Here is a 12,217-nt window from a genome sequence, read left to right as displayed (position 1 = left end):
CAATATCAATTAACTCGCAGGCGCTGAATGAAGCGCTGTGAAACGAGAGAACCACACGTTGATATTTCTCGACAATGTCTTGGCAGAGATTGCGAAGCCAATGTCATTTAACTCACAGGCGCTAAATGAAGCGCTGTGAAACGAGAGAACCACACGTGCATATTTCTCGATGTATTGGCAGAGATTGCTAAGCCAATATCAATTAACTCACAGGCGCTGAAGGAAGCGCTGTGAAACGAGAGAACCACACATTGACATTTTTCGACGATGTCTTGCAAAGATTTCGAAGCCAATATCAAAAAACTCACAGGCGCTAAATGAAGTGCTGTGAAACGAGAGAACCACACGTTGATATTTGTCGACGATGTCTTGGCAGAGATTGCGAAGCCAATATCAATTCACTCACATGCGCTAAATGAAGCGCTGTGAAACGAGAGAACCACATGTGGATATTTCTCGACGATGTATTGGCAGAGATTGCGAAGCCAATATCAACTCACAGGCGCTAATGAAGCGCTGTGAAACGAGAGATCCACACGTTGATATTTGTCGATGATGTCTTGGCAGAGATTGCGAAGCCAATATCAATTCACTCACAGGCGCTAAATGAAGCGCTGTGAAACGAGAGAACCACACGTTAATATTTCTCGACGATGTCTTGGCAGAGATTGTGAAGCCAAATGAATTAACTTACAGGCACTAAATGATGCGCTGTTAAACGAGAGAACTACACGTTAAAATTTCTCGACGATATCTTGGCAGAGATTGCGAAGCCAAATGAATTAACTCACAGGCACTAAATGAAGCGCTGTTAAACGAGAGAACCACACGTTGATATTTTTCGACGTCTTGGCAGAGATTGCGAAGCCAATATCATTTAACTCACAGGCGCTAAATGAAGCGCTGTGAAACGAGAGAACCACACGTGAATATTTCTCGATGTATTGGCAGAGATTGTGAAGCCAATACCAATTCACTCACAGGCCCTAAGGGAAGCGCTGTGAAACGAGAGAACCACCCATTGATATTTGTCGACGATATATTGGCAGAGATTGCGAAGCCACTATCAATTCACTCACAGGCGCTAAATGAAGCGCTGTGAAACGAGAGAACCGCACGTGGATATTTCTCGACGATGTATTGGCAGAGAATGCGAAGCCAATATCAATTAACTCACAAGGGCTGAATGAAGCGTTGTGAAACGAGAGAACCACACCTTGATATTTCTCGACGATCCCTTGGCAGAAATTGCGAAGCCAATATGAATTCACTCACAAGCGCTAAATGAAGCTCTGTGAAACGAGAGAACCACACGTTAATATTTCTCGACGATGTCTTGGCAGAGATTGCGAAGTCAAATGAATTAACTCAGGCGCTAAATGAAGCGCTGTGAAACGAGAGAACCACACGTTATTTCTCTACGATGTCTTGGCAAAGATTGCGATGCCAATATCAATTCACTTACAAGTGCTAAATGAAGCGCTGTGAAGCGAGAGATCCACACGTTGATATTTGCCGACAATGTCTTGGCAGAGATTGCGCAGCTAATATCAATACACTCACAGGCGCTAAATGAAGCGCTGTGAAACGAGAGAACCACACGTTGATATTTATCGACGATGTATTGGCAGAGATTGCAAAGCCAATATCAATTCACTCACAGGCGCTGAACGAAGCGCTGTGAAACGAGAGAACCACACGTTGATATTTCTCGATGATGTCATGGCAGAGATTGCGAAGCCAATATCAATTAACTTGCAGGCGCTGAATGAAGCGCTGTGAAACGAGAACACCACACCTTGATATTTCTCGACGATGTCTTGTAGAGATTGCGAAGCCAATATCAATTAACTCACAGGCGCTAAATGAACTGCTGTGAGACGAGAGAACCACACCTTGATATTTATCCACGATGTCTTGGCAGAGATTGCGTAGCCAATATGAATTAACTCACAGGCGCTAAATGAAGCGCTGTGAAACGAGAGATCCACACTTTGATATTTGTCGACGATGTCTTGGCAGAGATTGCGAAGCCAATATCAATTCACTCACAGGCGCTAAATGAAGCGCTGTGAAACGAGAAAACCACACATTGATATTTCTCGACGATGTCGCGAAGCCAATATCAATCCATTCACATGCGCTAAATGAAGCGCTGTGAAACGAGAGAAGCACATGTTGATATTTCTCGACGATGTATTGGCAGAGATTGTAAAGCCAATATCAATTCACTCACAGGCACTGAACGAAGCGCTGTGAAACGAGAGAACCACACGTTGATATTTTTCGACGATGTCTTGGCAGAGATTGCGAAGCCAATATGAATTAACTCACAGGCGCTAAATGAAGCGCTGTGAAACGAGAGAACCACACCTTGATATTTCTCGACGATGTCTTCGCAGAGATTGCGAAGCCAATATCAATTCACTTACAAGTGCTAAATGAAGCGCTGTGAAGCGAGAGATCCACACATTGACATTTTTCGACGATGTCTTGCAGAGATTTCGAAGCCAATATCAAAAAACTCACAGGCGCTAAATGAAGTGCTGTGAAACGAGAGAACCACACGTTGATATTTGTCGACGATGTCTTGGCAGAGATTGCGAAGCCAATATCAATTCACTCACATGCGCTAAATGAAGCGCTGTGAAACGAGAGAACCACATGTGGATATTTCTCGACGATGTATTGGCAGAGATTGCGAAGCCAATATCAACTCACAGGCGCTAATGAAGCGCTGTGAAACGAGAGATCCACACGTTGATATTTGTCGATGATGTCTTGGCAGAGATTGCGAAGCCAATATCAATTCACTCACAGGCGCTAAATGAAGCGCTGTGAAACGAGAGAACCACACGTTAATATTTCTCGACGATGTCTTGGCAGAGATTGTGAAGCCAAATGAATTAACTTACAGGCACTAAATGATGCGCTGTTAAACGAGAGAACAACACGTTAATATTTCTCGACGATATCTTGGCAGAGATTGCGAAGCCAAATGAATTAACTCACAGGCACTAAATGAAGCGCTGTTAAACGAGAGAACCACACGTTGATATTTTTCGACGTCTTGGCAGAGATTGCGAAGCCAATATCATTTAACTCACAGGCGCTAAATGAAGCGCTGTGAAACGAGAGAACCACACGTGAATATTTCTCGATGTATTGGCAGAGATTGTGAAGCCAATACCAATTCACTCACAGGCCCTAAGGGAAGCGCTGTGAAACGAGAGAACCACCCATTGATATTTGTCGACGATATATTGGCAGAGATTGCGAAGCCACTATCAATTCACTCACAGGCGCTAAATGAAGCGCTGTGAAACGAGAGAACCGCACGTGGATATTTCTCGACGATGTATTGGCAGAGAATGCGAAGCCAATATCAATTAACTCACAAGGGCTGAATGAAGCGTTGTGAAACGAGAGAACCACACGTTGATATTTCTCGACGATGTCTTGGCAGAGATTGCGAAGCCAATATGAGTTCACTCACAGGCGCTAAATGAAGCGCTGTGAAACGAGAGAACCACACGTGGATATTTCTCGACGATGTATTGGCAGAGATTGCGAAGCCAATACCAATTCACTCACAGGCGCTAAGTGAAGTGCTGTGAAACGAGAGAACCACACCTTGATATTTCTCGACAATGTATTGGCAAAGGTTGCGAAGCCAATATCAGTTCACTCACAGGCGCTGAATGATGGTTTTGTGTGGTTTAACGTCCCAAAGTGACTCAGGCTATGAGAGACGCACAGGCGCTGATTGAACCGCTGTGAAACGAGAGAACCACACGTTGATATTTCTCGACGATGTCTTGGCAGAGATTGCGAAGCCAATGTGAATTCACTCACAAGCGATAAATGATGCGCTGTGAAGCGAGAGAACCACACCTTGATATTTCTCGACAATGTCATGGCAGAGATTGCGAAGCCAATATCAATTCACTCACAGGCGCTAAATGAAGCGTTGTGAAACGAGAGAACCACACCTTGATATTTATCCACGATGTCTTGGCAGAGATTGCGAAGCCAATATGAATTAACGCACAGACGCTAAATGAAGCGCTGCGAAACGAGAGAACCACACCTTGATATTTCTTGACGATGTCTTCGTAGAGATTGCGAAGCCAATATGAGTTCACTCACAAGTGCTAAATTAAGCGCTGTGAAACGAGAGATCCACACGTTGATATTTGTCGACGATGTCTTGGCAGAGATTGCGAATCCAATATCGATTCACTCACAGGCGCTAAATGAAGCGCTGTGAAACGAGAGAACCACACGTGGATATTTCTCGACGATGTATTGGCAGAGATTGCGGAGCCAATACCAATTCACTCACAGGCGCTAAGTGAAGCGCTGTGAAACGAGAGAACCACACGTTGATATTTTTCGACGATGTCTTGGCAGAGATTGCGAAGCCAATGTCATTTAACTCACAGGCGCTAAATGAAGCGCTGTGAAACGAGAGAACCACACGCGGATATTTCTCGACGATGTATTGGCAGAGATTGCGAAGCCAATACCAATTCACTCACAGGCGCTAAGTGAAGTGCTGTGAAACGAGAGAACCACACCTTGATATTTCTCGACAATGTATTGGCAAAGGTTGCGAAGCCAATATCAGTTCACTCACAGGCGCTGAATGATGGTTTTGTGTGGTTTAACGTCCCAAAGTGACTCAGGCTATGAGAGACGCACAGGCGCTGAATAAACCGCTGTGAAACGAGAGAACCACACGTTGATATTTCTCGACGATGTCTTGGCAGAGATTGCGAAGCCAATGTCGATTAACTCAGGCGCTGAATGAAGCGCTGTAAAAAGAGAACTTGACGTTTATATTTTTCGACGATGTCTAAGTAGAGATTGCCAAGCCAATATGAATTCACTCACAAGCGCTAAATGAAGCGCTGTGAAACGAGAAAACCACACCTGGATATTTCCGGACGATGTCTTGGTAGAGATTGCAAAGCCAATATGAATTCACTCACAAGCGATAAATGATGCGCTGTGAAACGAGAGAACCACACCTTGATATTTCTCGACATTGTCTTGGCAGAGATTGCGAAGCCAATATCAATTCACTCACAGGCGCTAAATGAAGCGTTGTGAAACGAGAGAACCACACCTTGATATTTATCCACGATGTCTTGGCAGAGATTGCGAAGCCAATATCAATTCACTCACAGGCGCTAAATGAAGCGTTGTGAAACGAGAAAACCACACGTTGATATTTCTCGACGATGTCTTGGCAGAGATAGCGAAGCCAATATCAATCCACTCACAGGCGCTAAATGAAGTGCTGTGAAACGAGAGAACCACACGTTGATATTTGTCGATGTACTGGCAGAGATTACGAAGCCACTATCAATTAACTCAGAGGCGCTAAATGAAGCGCTGTGAAACAAGAGATCCAAACATTGATATTTGTCGACGATGTCTTGGCAGAGATTGTGAAGCCAATATCAATTCACTCACAGGCGCTAAATGAAGCGCTGTGAAACATGAGAACCACACATTGATATTTCTCGACGATGTCTTGGCAGAGATTGCGAAGCCAATATCAATTAACTTGCAGGCGCTGAATGAAGCGCTGTGAAACGAGAGAACCACACCTCGATATTTCTCGACGATGTATTAGCAGAGATTGCGAAGCCAATATCAAATCACACACAGGCGCTGAATGAAGCGCTGTGAAACGAGAAAACCACACGTTGATATTTCTCGATGTATTGGCAGAGATTGCAAAGCCAATATAAATTAACTCACAGGCGCTGAATGAAGCGCTGTGAAACGAGAGAACCACACGTTGACATTTCTCGACGATGTCTTGGCAGAGATTGCGAAGCCAATATGAGTTCACTCACAAGTGCTAAATGAAGCGCTGTGAAACGAGAAAACCACACGTTGATATTTCTCGATGTATTGGCAGAGACTGCTAAGCCAATATCAATTAACTCACAGGCGCTAAATGAAGCGCTGTGAAACGAGAAAACCACACGTTGATATTTCTCGATGTATTGGCAGAGATTGCTAAGCCAATATCAATTAACTCACAGGCGCTAAATGAAGCGCTGTGAAACGAGAGAACTACACGTTAATATTTCTCGGCGATGTCTTGGCAGAGATTGCGAAGCCAATGTGAGTTCACTCAAGTGCTAAGCGCTGTGAAACGAGATCCACATGTTGATATTTGTCGATGATGTCTTGGGAGAGATTGTGAAGCCAATATCAATTAACTCACAGGCGCTAAATGAAGCGCTGTGAAACGAGAGAGCCACACCTTGATATTTCTCGACGATGTATTGGCAGAGATTGCGAAGCCAATATGAATTCTCACAAGCGCTAAATGAAGCGCTGTGAAACGAGAGATCCACACGTTGATATCTGTCGACGATGTATTAGCAGAAATTGCGAAGCCAATATCAATTCACTCACAGGCGCTGAATTAAGCGCTGTGAAACGAGAAAACCACACGTTGATATTTCTCGATGTATTGGCAGAGATTGCTAAGCCAATATCAATTAACTCACAGGCGCTGAATGAAGCGCTGTGAAACGAGAGAACCACACATTGACATTTTTCGACGATGTCTTGGCAGAGATTTCGAAGCCAATATCAAAAATCTCACAGGCGCTAAATGAAGTGCTGTGAAACGAGAGAACCACACGTTGATATTTGTCGACGATGTCTTGGCAGAGATTGCGAAGCCAATATCAATTCACTCACATGCGCTAAATGAAGCGCTGTGAAACGAGAGAACCACATGTGGATATTTCTCGACGATGTATTGGCAGAGATTGCGAAGCCAATATCAACTCACAGGCTCTAATGAAGCGCTGTGAAACGAGAGATCCACACGTTTTTGATGGACGATGTCTTGGCAGAGATTGCGAAGCAATATCAATTCACTCACAGGCGCTAAATGAAGCGCTGTGAAACGAGAGAACCACACATTAATATTTCTCGACGATGTCTTGGCAGAGATTGCGAAGCCAAATGAATTAACTCACAGGCACTACATGAAGCGCTGTTAAACGAGAGAACCACACGTTAATATTTCTCGACGATATCTTGGCAGAGATTGCGAAGCCAAATGAATTAACTCACAGGCACTAAATGATGCGCTGTGAAACGAGAGAACCACACGTTGATATTTTTCGACGTCTTGGCAGAGATTGCGAAGCCAATATCATTTAACTTACAGGCGCTAAATGAAGCGCTGTGAAACGAGTGAACCACACATTAATATTTCTCGACGATGTCTTGGCAGAGATTGCGAAGCCAAATGAATTAACTCACAGGCACTAAATGAAGCGCTGTTAAACGAGAGAACCACACGTTAATATTTCTCGACGATATCTTGGCAGAGATTGCGAAGCCAAATGAATTAACTCACAGGCACTAAATTATGCGCTGTGAAACGAGAGAACCACACGTTGATATTTTTCGACGTCTTGGCAGAGATTGCGAAGCCAATATCATTTAACTTACAGGCGCTAAATGAAGCGCTGTGAAACGAGAGAACCACACGTGAATATTTCTCGATGTATTGGCAGAGATTTCGAAGCCAATACCAATTCACTCACAGGCGCTAAGTGAAGTGCTGTGAAACGAGAGAACCACACCTTGATATTTGTCGACGATATATTGGCAGAGATTGCGAAGCCACTATCAATTAACTCACAGGCGCTGAATGAACCGCTGTGAAACGAGAGAACCACACGTTGATATTTCTCGACGATGTCTTGGCAGAGATTGCAAAGCCAATGTCGATTAACTCAGGCGCTGAATGAAGCGCTGTAAAAAGAGAGAACTTCACGTTTATATTTTTCGACGATGTCTAGGTAGAGATTGCCAAGCCAATATGAATTCACTCACAAGCGCTAAATGAAGCGCTGTGAAACGAGAAAACCACACCTGGATATTTCCGGACGATGTCTTGGTAGAGATTGCGAAGCCAATATGAATTCACTCACAAGCGATAAATGATACGCTGTGAAACGAGAGAACCACACGTTGATATTTGTCGACGATGTCTTGGCAGAGATTGCGAAGCCAATATCAATTCACTCACAGGCGCTAAATGAAGCGTTGTGAAACGAGAGAACCACACCTTGATATTTCTCGACGATGTATTGTAGAGATTGCGAAGCCATATCAATTAACTCAGAGGCGCTAAATGAAGCGCTGTGATACGAGAGAACCACACGTTGATATTTCTCGACGATGTCTTGACAGAGATTGTGAAGCCAATATGAGTTCACTCATTAATACCGTTTCTTGGGCTAGTTGGTTCATATTTGTATTGTGAAAAACTGCGCCGAAATAAACACACCACAAGACAGAAGACGTCTTGTGGTGTGTTTATTTCGGCGCAGTTTTTCACAATACAAAAAATGAGTTCACTCACACGTGCTAAATTAAGCGCTGTGAAACGAGAGAACTACACGTTGATTTTTCTCGACGATGTCTTGGTAGAGATTGCCAAGCCAATATGAATTCACTCACAAGCGCTAAATGATGCGCTGTGAAACGAGAGAACCACACCTTGATATTTCCGGACGATGTTTTGGCAGAGATTGCGAAGCCAATATGAATTCACTCACAAGCGCTAAATGAAGCGCTGTGAAACGAGAGAACCACACCTTGATATTTCTCGACGATGTCTTCGCAGAGATTGCGAAGCCAATGTCAATTAACTCACAGGCGCTAAATGAAGCGCTGTGAAACGAGAGGACCACACCTTGATGATTCTCGACGATATCTTCGCAGAGATTGCGAAGCCAATATGAATTCACTCACAGGCTCTAAATGAAGCACTGTGAAACTAGAGAACCACACTGATATTTCTCGACGATGTCTTGGGAGAGATTGCGAAGCCAAATGAATTAACTCACAGGCGCTAAATGAAGCACTGTGAAACTAAAGAACCACACGTTATTTCTCGACGATGTCTTGACAGAGATTGCGATGCCAATATCAATTCAATGACATTAAGAGGAACATTAAGTACGGCCAGGACACAGAACGTCTGAGCCATGACAGAATAGCAAAGCCGTAGAAAAGCGGGTGCATACTTTCCCAGGAATAGAAGATGAACTGATGCAAGCACTCCAGAAAAAGTGCTTTAGGAACGCTCGAACAGATAGATACGCAAGCATACAAGAAGTACAAGCAGCCATAGTACAAGCAGAGAAACACAGCGGCCGGTAAGGACAAATTAGGAAACGCCATCATAAGGAATATGAGAGACATGGAAAGACTGCTGAGACGATGGAAACAATCGATGGATACGTCGTAGTGCGTGGACTAGCATGCGCGGCGGAGAAGCCGGAGCAGGTGGGAATAAAAAGGGAATGGGCAAAAACGATTTTACTAGGCAATGCAGGAAAAGAGAAATAAGAATCCTGGCACTTGCCTATGAAAAACCTGAGAAGCGATCACTTCATGCTCACCTCAATAGTCGTATAAAGCACGGTCAAAATAGGCGTAAACAAGCAGAAATCACGGATTGGGAAGCCTTCAGAGAATGTAGAGAACAAAGAAGCAACGCGACCTTTTGAAAACTTCTAGGAATGGAGCCAAGAGCTGGCGGAAGCGAAAAGCGTCATATCAGCTGCAAGGTTCAGCATCAGGCATCTGATATGACCACCTACTGCAGATGTTGGAAGCACGGCGGAGCCTGATAAGAGGAAGAAGACAGAAATGTAACAAAGCTAAAACTGAAAATCCCGCGATATACGAGAAATTCTGTCGAATATAATGATCAGACAGCAACTTAAATCTGGAAACAGTTCGCTAAGTCAGTCGAAAGGACTTGAAGTACAGCGCGAGCAAGGAACATCTTGAGCTACAACCAAGACTAAGGTAGCGCCATAACATTCGCAGGGAAATGCTGAATCGGGAGAGAAGCAAACGAATGAAACTGAAGATCAAGAAACCCAGCAGTGCCCAGATGGGATTTACACGCTGACATGACCCCAACAGACAGGAATAGTAACAAAGAGACTTTCAGAATTTTTTTTGTTAGATGACGGCGATTGCAAAAATAGGGAAGATGTTACAAGGGGCTCCCACAGCTAGCGCCAACTGGAACAGCTGCAACAGCTAGGCATCAACTCTCCGCTATCGGGAGCAGCCAGCCGCAAACCACGCATGCAAGCGGTACGCTGAGCGCACCGGCCCAACGTCTTCCTTCCCACCTTCACGTGCCTTCCTTATATGCTTCCACGTGAATACGCGCTCATACAAGGTGTTGCTCTTTGTAAGATGGAGCGCCACTCTATTTGACTATACCCGTTCACAAGGATTAGAGATGCTTTGCTCGACCTAGTTTTGTATCCTTTGATTTGAAGTCATATGGTGGTGTCGGGCTCTTGAAATCTATTTTGCAAACTGCAACAGGATGTTTTTTGTTTTTTTTTTGTTTTTTTTTTTTTGGGGGGGGGTGCCTTATGATTTAAGATACTGCATAATTAGGCCTAAATCCGCAACGCAATCTCGAAACGGAGGGCTACCTACAGTAAATGTTTGATGTGCCAGTATGCGTTGCCACAGTCATTGTGTATTAAACTCTGTATACATGCAGCTGCTGCCCAATTCTCGATCCCCGGAACATGAAACATAGCCGCCCTCGCGCCTTCTGTGTGTGAGCATTGAAACGAGGTGCCTTACTACGCTCAATCCTTGCTAAAATGTTGACTCGATTGCGGGAGAGGCAGTGTTTTAGGTAATCGTTACTCATTATATTTAAAATAATTTGTTGCAGATTGAAGTCCCTGGTGGAGTGAGACACGTGATTGTGCATCATGATGATTGGTGCTCCGACTGTTGATGTCCCACATATCGCTAATACAAACTTATCTGGCTGAAGCGCTAAATGTAACTTTCAATAAGCTGGAGAGTTCGAGGCAGCTCATTACGCGCGCATTGCTGGCTCGAACGCCGTCGTCGACGTTGGCGTCAAAATAGATAGGGCTAGCGAGCCCAGCGTAGGGTGTAGCGTAATCGTCTTTTGAATTATTTCAGATATTCACGCGTTGTGGCAAATGGTCAGCTGATTTACCTGCAACCATGACACTATACAGCATGACACCCCAGAGAAAATAGCCATCACGTATTTCACATGCACTTCTGCGTTGCATTTGCGGATGTCCTGCAGCCAACATGAGAGAATATTTGAGGCCTTAGCAATTTTTTTTTCTTTTCGGTGTCCACAACAACGATGTAAAAATATATTCGCACCGATGGGCTGCGTGCACTTTCTCCCAGTCCATTATCCAACCGGCGAGTTATCACATAAAAACGGCGCAAAACATCAACACCGCTTCCCTCTCCGAAAAGCCCTGCATTATTCGAGTTGTCCATAATAACCGGGGATTATAACAATGGAACATAATTCTTTCAAAGAGCTGATGACCAATTACAGAAGATACTTAAGATCGCTCTCAAGCTGAAACCGGTGGCACTTTAATTGTCCATACTGCCACTTGCGCACTCATGACATTTAATTTTTGTTGCATAAACCTGACAAGCTATGAATGCAATTAAGAAGATTGTGCTGATGACAGCTCTAAATTCAGAAACGTTTACCTTGCTAGGTCTGCTTTGTCAACATGCAAAGTTGTTGGGTAGTAAATGCACTAGAAGGGAGCTACTGAGACACCTTTTAAGTGCACGCAGCTTGTGCTTTGTCAAGGATGCTCTGCGTCCAGAGGCGCTGAATGCGAGCTCGCATTACTTTGACGGGAATCAGCTGCGCGAAAGTCTGTGATGGATATTACCGCCGCCTCGAGGAGCCGGCAAAACAGGTCGCCATGTTCTACCACCGACGGATGAGGCCTTCGAGGTAGAAATGGCCCTCGTTTATCTCTTTTCTCCTCATCGTTATCGTGTATCATCGGGATCTTGCGCTTTCACTACCATTCTTCCGCCATACCCTAACCTGATAGGTCAATCTTGAGGTATAACTGACGACGGAAAAATGCGCAGCCAATATCTTTATATACTGGAGCTCAGTACAATTGAAAAGGCAGAAATAAAAACGCACATATATGGTAAATATAGCTACGGAACAAGAAATGATAGCAAAGAAGCAGAGTTGACAAACAATAACAGTGTATTGATGAGGAAAACAGCCTTGCGCACCACAAAAGAGCTGAACTGACGTTCCCATTTCTTGGCCAAGAACCACTCTTGATAGTGTGTAAGG

The sequence above is a fragment of the Amblyomma maculatum genome, chromosome 9, assembly GCF_055883805.1.
Source record: "Amblyomma maculatum isolate TAMU_Amacu chromosome 9, ASM5588380v1, whole genome shotgun sequence".
NCBI classification, from domain to species: domain Eukaryota; kingdom Metazoa; phylum Arthropoda; class Arachnida; order Ixodida; family Ixodidae; genus Amblyomma; species Amblyomma maculatum.
Note: the sequence above shows the minus strand (reverse complement) of the source record.